At 29.9% G+C, this 13,738-nt stretch overlaps 1 protein-coding gene across 1 annotated transcript in view; it reads left to right on the top strand.

Moving 5' to 3' along the window:
- LOC147072310 (uncharacterized) overlaps positions 1 to 13,738 on the top strand; it is a 621,588-nt gene that overhangs the window by 192,988 nt on the left and 414,862 nt on the right. The window lies entirely within an intron of this gene.

Here is a 13,738-nt window from a genome sequence, read left to right as displayed (position 1 = left end):
ACCTTACTAAAAACATTCTGGAATGCCTATAAAGTGTTATAGCTATTAATTGTGGGTAAGTACCTACCTAAAGCAAAAAATTCGTAATATTTTTCCTTTGGATTATATCATAAATTTATGACCACAATATATCACAGGTCAAACAACTTCCGTTTACTTGTTAAAGCCTTTCTACGGGCTGCCCTTCATAAAAGCCTCTGAATAGAAATCTTTGCGTTGGCGCTTTTACTGTCTTATAGTCACTACTTTCAAACCACATACAGGATGTATAATACAGACTTTAGTCAATTCTGAATAATTTTATACCACAGTCAAATTATATGGGCAACTGGAACATTTTATAGGCTTTCATAGAATGAAGGAAACACTTGCAAGCCATTTTCCCAATGTTATTACCTATGTAATAATATGTTGGGAAAATGGGTTGGAAATTTCTCCAAAGCTCAGAGTTACTAGCTTACATGCTAACTATAGATATCATTCGTTTCTGATATAATAATAATATAAAGTCAAGTACTAGGATTTTACCCGATTAAAACCAAATGCTCACTATTCGACGCGTACATTCATATCACTTTACGAACGCTCAAAGGAACCATATACTGAGCTTCGTTGATAGATATTTGAGGTGGAAACTGGGCGTGCGGTGGAATAACTTAGAAGTAACGAGGAGAAAAGCGGGCCGTGCAGCCTCTCATCACGCTGAAAATGAAGAGTAAACGTTTTACATGATTCATCCACGTCGAGAGAATTTTAACTTAGCTTGCGTTTTCATCAAGCCAATGGATTTCGACATTCTGGAAGGCCACTGAATACCATTCATACCAGAATAGTACATTAAAAGACGCCAATTGTATTGCATTAAAACAATATTCCGTTATACGGCAACCGAGACGATCTCATCTTCAAGTGGAATCGATTCTTTTTCTTTCTGTTTCTTATGATATTTTATTTATTCCATGAGCTATTTAAAAAAAATGATAAAATCGTAAGTGGTAACCTTAGTCTTGAATAGTTTCTTGAGACCCAGACTAAAACAAAATGCAGATGCGTCATATTACATTGTATGTGTATATCGACTCGGTCTTAATCGGGTGTGGTACGAGCGAATTTAGTTTGTGAGTACCATTTAATTATGTCTCAGACACCCTGTGCCACATGCAAAAGCTTCGTCTGGTGACTGTTTACTTAACATCTCAGCAAAGTGGCGAAAACTTTCGTCTTACATTTTCTACTGTGACGTTGCATAATGAAAGCGAATTAAGATGCTTTGAAAATATTGCCTTTTTGGAAGTCCTTTCGAGAATAAGACTTAGTACACTTGTTACTTCTTAAATGTGACATGTTCATAGTTTGCCTTATGAATATGCACACACGCTAGTTTGAAACTTTGCAAAGGTTGCGGTCTTCCGGCTTGGAAGTGGTCAGGTTAAGCAAGGAAGGTAACAAAACTTTTAAAACTGTTATACCTTAGTGAAGATTCTAGATAACTATATTATGCCAATTGTTAGGAAATGTGAATCATAATTACTAATAATGAATGTAAAAAATACACTAAATATAATAACTATGTTTTTAACCTACTTTTTACTTTCAAATATATCAAATATGTCTAACACATCGATTATAGGATGCATTTTGGCCGATTGCACTTGAAATTGAGTCGTAAAAATGTAAAAAGCGCGTATATTCGGTTTCAATAATATAATATGATTTCATTGAGATTTTGAAGAGGGAACGTTAACCATTTTTTTTTTATTTCCTTAACCAATTTACTTGAAAGTAAACTCAACTCAACTAAACCACGAGGAAACTCGCGTGACCTCGTCGTATCTCTTGATTCGTATTGCATCACTCAAAGCCTGCTCAGGAGAGAGAGAAATAAAATATGTGAATTACCGCGCTTTAAACTAAGGCGTAGTTTCCTTCTAGCGTTTTACAGGTTCTTTGTACAGTAGAAGGATAGTTTAACAGTGGATGCGGTGGTGCCTAAAACCAAACTATAAATAATTAAACAATGACAATACATTGTTTTTGTTTAATTTGTGACACCTTAGTATTCTCAGCTAAATATTAAACGTTTGTTTTAGTTAAAGAACGACAATGATAGAGTGTGGTGAATTACTTCCAGTTTTTATAGTTAGGTACTGCTTACTTGAAGTTGGATATGCCTGACTGAAATAATGTGAAGAAACGCATTAAATATATTTTTTTTATTCCGTGTTCATTACACGTCCCACAGATCATTGAATTACAGCTTATCTGTTTATAGAGTGGAGGCGTGGACACTCGCAGAAAAAATACTCTTACAAAATTTGAAGCTTTCGAAATGTGGGTATACAGACGCATGCTGGAAAGCCAAAGTCACGAAGTAATCAGAGAAGTAAAGAGATGTAAATTTTAACATTAGGTATCTGAAAGATTTCCGTTAAGTGGGCCGTGATAGAAGAAGAACGTATTAGCTCAAGAATCCCACAGAATGATTTAAACTCAGTACCTACTCCATTCCTGTTTAGAGCAATGAATGGTATATAGGGAAAAATAGGTAACACCATCGCCGACATACGACAACAGATGTGGTACAGAAAGAAGAATAAGATTTAATTAGTTGCGTATTGCAGGATATACGTAGTATTTCATGGTGTTAACTTAACTGTGTATTATTGTGCATTGGCCAATCATACTTTTTTTAATAATATTTTATTTATTCAACGAAAAATTCATAGTATTTAAGAATGTAATATTCAATATATATAACTTGAAAACACTTCAGATATATTACCTACTAGAAAAAATCACATTTGAAAAAAAACACGACGCCCTACGGGATTTGACTCCTTATATCTACGGATATCGCGCCAATATGCCTTAACCAATTAAGCTACTGGCCTCCTACTTAATTAAGATAATTTTAACTGGTAGGTCCCACATGAAGTGCTTATCAAATTGCGTTATTTTTTACTATCGGTTTTTGTGTTTTAAATCAAGGAATCATTAATTGCCTTACTTACTAACCGACGCCCGGCTCTCACCAAATATTTAGTTATAACGTCTATTTGAACATGCTACCAATTTTTAATAAACCATTTCTTTTATTTAACGAATATTTCACAAGATTTGAGAATGTAACATTCTATATAATATTATTGAACATACATTACTTGAAAATACCTCAGATATATACCTTTTTCTCAAATGTGATTTTTTTATAGTAGGTATATTATATATCTGAGGTGTTTTCAAGTTATGTATGTTCAATATATAGAATGTTACATTCTCAAATCTTATAAATTATTTGTCAAATAAAATAATTGGTTTATTAAAAATGTAATAATCTTTATTGAACATACATAATTTGAAAATACCTCAAATAAATAATATATAACCACCAAAAAACGACACCCAAATGGGATCACGCTGGGTGTCGTATTTTTTAAAGAGATTTTTTCTGATGGTAATATATTATTTCTCTGAGGTGTTTTCAAATTACGTAAGACTTATATATTTTTTTACTGAACAATAAAATAAATATGCAGTTAAATTACTTAAATAAACCATTACCCATAAGCAAGTAACATTGTTCTATAATATTATTTTATGCTACGTTATAGCTGTAACTATATATCGCAGAAAAAGGGAATGGGATAATAATATTCCACTGAAATTAAATTTTAAGATTCAAAATGAAGAGTTGTATGGAAAGCTTTAGGGAAATATGGTGGGAATATAATATTTTCAACTGTAACTCATTGTTTACCTCTGCTAACAACCAGGGATAAATTTATAATTAATTTTTATTTGGTTGGTACTTTTTTTATTTACAAGTATTCTAAAATGTTAAACCAAATAAGCGTAGTTAGGTATGCAAAACCCATTAAATAAACTAATAAAATCCTTTCATTACATTGAAATTTACTTTGATTTTTTTATATTTCACTCCTTATTAACAAAATTAATATTAGCTACACTAAGAAAATGAATAATATATTTTTATTTTTTTAAGCAACATCTTGAATCACATTAAATTTTGTGGATGAAAAAAAATGTAACTACGTAAAATTAAGCAATTCGAAAAAAAATAGATTTAAGAAATTATGTGGAATAAACACCTAGATACCTACTGGTTATATTATAGAGTGTTTTGTCTTTCGACCAATAATTGATAATTATTAACTCCATTAAGTGAACATAAAATTCAATGGCTTCTATGTTTCTGCTTCTTATTCATGGTGTTGTAAGATGTGAAACTTTTTTTCTGATTGCGATCCGCACGTCTTTTTGCGATTCCAAAGTGCCAATCAGATCACATTCACGTTCTTTCAGAAAAACATAATTTGTCCCGTAATTCAAACAAGCGGAACAATCAGAAGATTTCTGTTCTAATTGTCGCATCTTAAGTTTAAGGACACACTAGTTTGAAAATTATACAAGTATTTTGTGTAAGTAGTTACTTGTGAGCGACATTAAGGTACCTATATATTTCATAATTCATATTTCTGATTCCGCGCCCGTCTGATATTCCCCTGGTCTGGTCAAATTACGCCTAGCTCTGATTTCAATCAAATTGTAGCAAATATTGGAGTTGCAATATTGCAAGCAATATCCGGAGCCAGTGACTTTAAACTGCACGTTTCTTAAATGATATATTTTTATAAATTATTATTTATAATTATAACTTCACTATTTTATATTCGTGAAAATAATATTTCTCTCAAATACTTATAATAATATATTAAAATGAAAGTGATGCTTAAAAATGGGTAAGTATTTTTTCTTCTAAAATACCATTGATTGTATTTATCTGTCAATTCGATAGTGATTTATATAATAATATTATATAATATAATATATGAAGATAAACTATGACGTTTTAATTTATGAGAATCACGATTGTGTAAAATATTTAAGTGCGCAATATGAAACGCGTTTGAAACCGTCTAAATATGGCAGTTTTAACCGCTATTTTCAGTGTGATTTCAAGTTATATTCAATTCTTTATTCCTCTCAAACAATTTTTAATATGTTCACGTTTATATAACAAAAATAGCTTAGTAGTTAAATAAACTGCTCACAAACAATCAAAATATGTTATCATAATAGTATCTATAATTTCACTAAATTAATACAAAATTTCATTAACTAGAAATACAACACGTTTTCAAGTCAATAAAAACGCATTTAAAAATCCTTGATTGAATTAGCATTATTAGCCATTTTGATTCGGATTTTTTATAGTTATTTTATTATAATCATTCTAATAATTAAACAAAAGATATGTGTATTTTCACTCGTATATTAAAGTATAGGTACTTTCCGTGTTATTTACGTAGTTATCTATTTTTTATAATTTTATTATCAACAATATATTATCTAAGCAAGATTTCTCAAAGTATGTTTCGCGAATTTATCAGGAGAGTGCCTCAGTATGTCAAAACAAGCTATTATTGTTTTATTTCCCTTTACTACGACATAAGTATGCGAAGCAAGATTTCTTTATAATCCTGCAACGAAGCCAAAGTCCAGGAACAGGTACGATGCCACATCAGATATAAGAATTCAACTTTCTAATATGCCTGATATAAAGAAGATTTGCAATGCAATGATCCAAAATCATCGAAGTTATTAAGAACTTCACTCATATTTTTATGCGTTAAATAATTACTAAATACGTACTTAAATGATTATATATTTTTTTAAATGTTATTGATTATGTATTATTTACTTACTCCTTCAAAATAAACAAGGTGTTCCGTTAAAATTTCAGGATTTACTAAATGTTTTATCGCAGGAAAAGTTTGGGAAACCCTGAAGAATTAATTTAGTCAAGATTATTATTATCAATATATTTTCGTATAATACAGAGAGAATAGCAAAATAACTTTATTAATTATAAAAATATTATGTATTTACGTAAATTTTTAATACACCTGCTTCATCGGGACGATTTCAATTATACAGAATTTGATTTGAGCGTCGCGTTCATTGGCCGTGTGAATAATTCATAGATAAATTATATTTTTTTGGCCATTCCTCTCGGAAATTAAAGTTTATCCAGCACTGAGAATCTTCATACCTCTGTAGGTTTTCTTTCAAACTTTATTTATAAAAAAGTCATTCGATTCGCTGTCAAATTAATTATCTTCCGAAGTTAGTTTAGTTAAATTTTTTGATTGTAATTCAGTTTTCTATGGTTCGTTTGTCGTGATGGTCGCTGATTTTCGTTTTATTTTAAACTTTGGAACGATCAATTTTATTTCAATTTACGTTACACCATTATAGTTTCTTTTACTAAAAAAAACATAGTTTACCGAAAGAAGCGTGATCACACTGTATAAAATATATTAACCGTGAAAAAAGTTTGTTCTATCTTTAGTGTTCTTAAAACTTAGCAAATAACAATTTCGTCTTTTTTTTTTGTTCATACTTGATGTACTTTATATAACATTGTATTTTGCTCAATTACCTTCGTCTTAAAATGTTCAATATATTTTTTTCTGTTTGTTCTAGGTAAACCGCAGTGAATTTTATATGGATGTCCCTTGAAAAATGATTCTACATTTACCTAGATTTATATACATATCAATCTTGTTAATTAATTGGTAAGTGATTTATTTTCATACAAATACGTTCCAAATATTGATGGGAAATAGTTCAAATATCCTCCATTCAAAATTCTACTGTTGGATGAAGGCTTTCCCTAGCACCTTACATTTCTCAGTCACTATTTCTTTGCAGACATTACGAATATGACCAACCCATTTTTGTCTGTAAATTTAAATGGGGTTTATGATGTCTTCGCCAATTTTCTGTTAGATTTCGTTGTTTTGGAAGTGTCTTCCGCAGCGCCAAACTCCATCGTCGTGTCTTGCTTTAAATCGTTTTTTTTAGTACTTTTCCATCGTATGCATATTCATATAATATCAAATCAAGCTCAGTTTGTTAGTTAAATAATATTAAACCGAATGTTGATTGCAGAGTCGTTTATATTCATCAATCACCATTTTTATATTATTTTACAACTAACTTTAAACGTGATTTTTCCTTAATTTTATTGACGTTAAGAATATTTATTTAGTGATTTACTTTTTCTAATTAATTAAAAATATGCGTGGGAAAAAATCTATTTTCAGTCCCAAGTTAGCTTGACAGATTTTCGCGATTATCTCGAAATTGCGAAATATGGAGGGTATCGACTTTGATACTAACAGCATCGTATAATTGTTACCCAAGTGTAAAGTAAAAATCATTTTTAATAAATAAAGTGGAAAATATGTCAAAAGATACTGAAATAAATAATACAGATAAAGTTAATGAAAAAATTCGTTTAATAGAAATACTTAAGTATAAACAACATACTTAACCCATTCTTAATTAATAATAATTAACGGTATTAGAAAGAATACATGCACGATATATTGTACATATTATGTACCTACAGGCTCATGCAATATCATCACATCAGTCCTGCAATCGGGTAGCATTAATACCGCAAGTTACTGTTACTAATGATATTGATGGAAACATTAAACAATAATAATTGCTAGTACAGAGATATTCTTAATGAACCCATTAAGAAGTAGAAAGAAATGTTTTAAAGTTAAATCACTATAATATCTGAACGTTCACTATTTTTTTTATTACCCATCTATTTATTTTGTATATTGTGGATGTGAATTATTATATTGAAATCCTGATTTTCTCATGAATCGATCTTCGAATAATTATCGTATCTCATTTGAAATACAGTCTATAAAAACCATTATTCAGCTTCTAAAACACATAAAATTTTTATGACGTCATCTAAAAGTCATTTCGCAGTTTATGTTAAAACAGTATTCAAGCTGTCCGACTCGCATTCACATTACTCAATCGATTTTCCCATGATGTTTTCATTATAAAACCAAAATAATTAATTTCTGCAGTTTACGTTTAACGCAGATTCTATATGTACTCCAATTAGTTACCGTAATCTAAAATATATTTTTTATATAATTGACTTGTTTCCAATACATGACTGTTTATTTCAACAAACACAAACATTTTATGTTATTACATATTCCATTGGTGCTAAAACTGTTTGAGCAAATATATATAGCAGTAGAGTTATTGTCAGATGATATGGAATTTTGAATGTAATCCCCTGTACGATCGTGTTCAAAGACATGGTGCGATCTCGCATAATAGCGACAACACCTCGTGCTAAGTGTTATTTATTATTTTGTATGAATAAACGCAAAGTCACCAGTCACCTAACCTCGTCTCACCTGAGGTGACCAAGCAGTGAGATCAATGACCTTATTTTATCCATTTTATAGATCGACATCAATAAGTACCTACCTATTTGTTTGGTCTAATAAGTGTTTCTAATTCAGAATATTTGATATAAAAATAAATACGTTTCTTCATCTACTTTTATGGTTAACCCATTTCAGGAAAACTTTGTAATCTTAGCATTTTTGTAAATTAGAAATCAGTGATCATTTTATGTATTCTTCAATAATTGTTTAATATATCTATTTAACCATACCTAATAGAGCGCATTTTCTTTTAAATCAGCGCGAATAAGACAAGTGACATTAATTTATCGGATGCAATACTATTCAATTATTATACCATCTAATTATTGTTTAATTTAATATTCTTATGAAAATTCAATAATTATTATTATACGAGGTACGTTTAGGGCCCTCTTATCGGAAGAAAAATATCAAAACTTTTTATTTTATAAAAATGCAATATTTTCTTGAAAAACAATCATCATTGTACACTATCTAACAAACTTTAAGGCATCAGATGATAATTAATAGCATTACTCTAATGATTGGGATAAGATTAGTCTCTGACAATAATAAAAAGAATTTCCCGACTCGTTTTCTTCTGGAAGTGCTATCAATCCAATTCTTTTCCATCAGAAGAGTCTTTCTCTTCTCTTCATCTTTTTACATATCGTTTGGTTTTGGTTGTTGCGTTATGATTACTTATTACTAAGTTTCAAAAATAATATTTTATGTTACATTATTTATTGGCCATGCCTGTCACCACCTAATAAATGCGTGTGTAAAGTATGTCATAATTATTATTGTCTTGTTTCATAAAATATCTTTTTTTAATTCTTATTGGTGAAAGGCTATAAAAAACATTTATGCTAATGCAACATTATTTTTCATTTATGTTTAAAAATATAATCACAGTCATAAATTTATAATACAATCGTCAGTTACAATACCCATCCCATATTATTGTTTCTGAAATACAGAATAGTATTTCTGAAAGTCAGCGATAAGGTGTCAATTAGGGATTGCAATACCGAATGAAAATACCACTACCGGTATTTCGGTATTTCAAATTGAATACCGGTATTAATACCAGTAGTCTTGAAAAAACAGAAACCAATAAATATATTTATATATATATATATATAAATCTCTTTAAAATATTAATATTTTATAGAAAGAATATTTAAATAAGTATCGTTATAATATGTATGTAATAATATTAAAATAGGTAAAGATAGGTAAAGGCAAGATATGGTAGAGATACTGATGTTTACAAATACCTTGAACTATTGCCACTTTCTTCTTCGAATGATCTTTCAATAAATTCTTTGTACGAAGTGTTCTTGGACGTACCCCACTGGTAATTCCACCTAATGTTTTATTACACTTTTTACACTTAATTACTTCTTTACTTATCCCATAAGAAGTAAAACCAAACACAATATTGCTCACTTTTTTGTTTAAAAAAATATATATTTCTCTATTATTCTATAAGCTACTATTGACACAGGCAAGTCCATTACAGTAGACTTACTATTTATTATGATATAAATATTCGCCACTAGGGCCGAGGTTTTTAATGATTATACAAACAGTAGGTGGGTATTTAAGCGCAATTTCAGATACATCTAAAAATATACCTGACAACTTATATAAGATCCGCCAGCAACTGGTGAAAATATTTTGATAAAATTATAATTGGGGAAGTTGGTGTACCTATCTATTATGTAATAATGTATTTTGCAAATCTGCACGTGTTCTTACTGGTCACCAAGGTCGAAGGCCAACAGAAATAAACCAGAAGGACAAAAAAATACAGTCCTGCTAAACCGTGTGTATTAATTATTAATACATTTTATATCCACTTTCAATACCGAATGTACCGATATTGTCTGATTTTTAAAACCGGTATTTCGGTATCGAAAAATACTGAGATAACAGTTTTGAAATACCGGTATTGCAATCCCTAGTGTCAATGTTAGAACGTGGATTTATGGGCATTTATTTATTACATTTCTTTCTCTTTAAAATAAGTGCATACATATTAAGTAAAGCAGTTTTTTTATTTATTGGATAATTATAAGTGTCTATAGGTACCTACCTATTAACGAGAAAATATATTTGTAGATAAATTTTTGGTGTGTGGTAATCTGAATCAGTTCTTAACATCAATAGCTCACTTTTATAAATAACAAAGGACTTCGGTAGTTACAATAATTATTCGATCCAATCCAAATTATTTCTTCAATAGGTTCAACAAAAGATATAAGTACTTTATGTTTTTTTCAATAAAAAATAATGTAAATATTACACTGAGTAGTCTTCTGAATGTATCAAACATACTCAATAATTTTAAGAACTTATTTACCTAAGTTATACATCTAACTTTATCTTTACTTAAGTGGAATATGTCGATGTCAAAAGCAATATTATACTTTAACACAGTTATCGCCCTTTAAATCGTCATCACATCACCAATGGTTAGTTCTAAAACTAGTACAAACATTTTTGATGCTCATGATTTTTTAACATAGTTGTTAGGGACATAATATATATTATACTAGAAAGAATGGGAGAGTTTTAATTTACTCCACACATAAGACTACGTGCACACGGCAACTACAGACGTCACCATAGTTCGTAGGCGGGTTATCATTGTTGGGACGGTTTGGTCATTGAGTTTCTGTAAATGTTCGTACACGAAGCATAATATGGCTCATTGCTCTGATAATGCTTCAGTATCGACTAAATATGGTATACAATTGTGGCATTTATATCCAGTTATGAATTTAAAATTTCAGATCTTTAGCATCACCAAAAATAGTTTAAACGTATGGGGATGCCATTTTATCAGACCGGAAAGATTAATAAATTGTTTGATCACCATTTTGACATCCTGTGTACTGACTTGAAAGTCTCTTAGTACCTAGGTATACGATAAATATAAAGTTAGTACAAAAAAGGCATTGAGACAATTTAAAATACGAACAGAGCTTTCTTATTTATAAGTATGTTTGTAAATACTATGTTCTTCTTCTACTTCTTCTCCGTAAGCAGCTTTTATAAAGCTTCATATATTTACAACTTACTGTGTCGTCCTATTTCACGAGTCGTTCAATATTTTTATTGTGCATGGCAAAGTAATTATCCACACGTGGCCCAGAAAGCTCAGAATATTTCGTTCTTAATTGTTATATTTATCACGTGTATATATTTCCAATCTCCTGGCCAAGACTCGAGTCTATCTTCGAAAAATCTATCGAAACAAAATAATGGTGTTGGATGTGGCCGCAGTATTCATCTTGAATTTGTCTTGTATCTCTGCCGTTCATTCATCCAGCGGTGTCAATAAATGATTAATTCGTAATCATTAATTTTACAAGACTTAAAATATTATAGTGTTTTCAGATGAACACTCACTTTTATTTAAATCACTATTTTGTGAAACAATACTTTATCTTTATACGATAAATCTATCTACGATACCAGTATGAATATAAACAATTCTTGAATTATTGTGGAGCACATTGCACACTTTACCCCCCGTGGCCACCCTTTGATATTTAAAAACGTCGCGTATTTATAGTGTAAACGAAAAACGATCATTGTATTTTCGTGAAATGCATGTATCTGATAAATAATATAATTATATTAAAGTGATTATTGTGAAGTAGGTATTAGATATTTCGTTATATGCGACACAGGAAGATAGGTATCTAAAATTCTAAAAACTATTTAGATTTGAAATTCCACTCTAATGAAATAAAATATTTTTCTCTTTTCAAAGTAGTAACCTATGTACCTACCTACCACTTAATTGGAATTAGATGTGAGATAACAATAGATAGACTCTAGATCACGATTACCATGTTGAATAACATCAGATAATTTTATCAGATATTTTTAAAGCTATTAATATCGATTCCTATCGAACTAAAACTGTAAATCATATTACATTTGAAATATTAAAAAAATGTGGGTGTTATTTCATCAAAAAAACAATGAAGAATAAATTACAACCTAACCCCACAATGTGTCCACGAAATTAAGATGTCAAATTCACAAAGCAAATGAACCAGGCAATAACATATCATTTTGTTACACACTCCTTCTATTGTGTGGTGGTTTACTTTGATTTACTTTAGGCAATAAATGCCCCGGGCAATGGGTAATAAAGGCTTGTAATAAAATTCAAATTCATTGCAACTAAGTGTCGATTGCCTGCATCAATTGTATTGGGCTTACATCGCGTCTAAATGGACGCAATAGGTAATAAAAACATTCACTGAATAACATGTTCAAGTTGATCGATATAATATAATAATATTATACCTACATTAGTACATTACCAATATATACAATTTATGCTTATGTCAATTTATCATTTTCATTGTGATAAAAGCTGTATTATATTGAGTGGATACAACAGCTATTATAGCGTTGCCAATTTAGAGTTTTCTTTGCCAGATTAGCATCTTTGAATAGTTCCTTACGATTTCTTATCTGTGAGTCTATTCTATATACAAGGCGGCATCGGCAGCTACCGACGGTAGTTTATCATATTTATGTATTGACGCAGTTAATTGTTACAATAAGAAATAAGGTAACTATCTAAACACTCTAAACTGTCTAAACAAAAATGTTTTAACAGCCCCTCTCTCGACTGTGTTAACTTTTAGATCGAGATAGACAGTTTAGACGGCTAACTTATTGTAACAATTATAATACCTACCTCAATACATACATATGATAAACTACCGTCGATAGCCACCGATAGCCACCGGTTACCGCCTTGTGTATAGAATACACCCACTGACATAAATAGCGTTAAATCTACCATTTTTCGGGACTTCTCCTAAAAAAGCTGGAATATTAATCCAGATTTTATTGGAAATCAACACGCCGGCCTTTTATATCACATAATAAATATTATTTTACCAATAAAATAAATGTTACTCGTACATACGATATTATTTAAGTATGATAGTACAATGTACGACTTGTTTATTAGCTGTGAAGCAATATTTTTTTCTTTTATATAATATTCTCGCACAAACAATTTTGATTATGTACTGACATTATTTTTAGAGACTATTATAATAAGTATTGGATATATTTATATATATATATATATATATATATTTATTTATATTTATAACCCATGATTACAGAGCGGCCTATAACGTCGTGGGTCCAGGATTGAACCCTGGGTCTGCAAATACACGAATTGTTTGAGTCAGAGTATGGATCTAATAGGTTGAGCAAGTAGATAACATCCATTTCTCGTAAAAATACAAACACAATCCGCCAAGAAACCTGTAACGAGGCGGCCCATGTCCACATAGTATTGTAAAGCCAATTTAAAAAAAATATATATAAATATATATTTATAACACTTATTTATTGCAAAGATATTATTGTAAATATACTACAACTTAGAATGTCAAAAATATTTTTTTTTA

Source organism: Rhyacophila brunnea, unplaced genomic scaffold (assembly GCF_057557595.1).
Source record: "Rhyacophila brunnea isolate RB1 unplaced genomic scaffold, BYU_Rbru_1.0 scaffold_2, whole genome shotgun sequence".
In the NCBI taxonomy this organism is placed as follows: Eukaryota; Metazoa; Arthropoda; class Insecta; order Trichoptera; family Rhyacophilidae; genus Rhyacophila; species Rhyacophila brunnea.
Note: the sequence above shows the minus strand (reverse complement) of the source record. Positions and strands in the feature narration are given on the sequence as shown.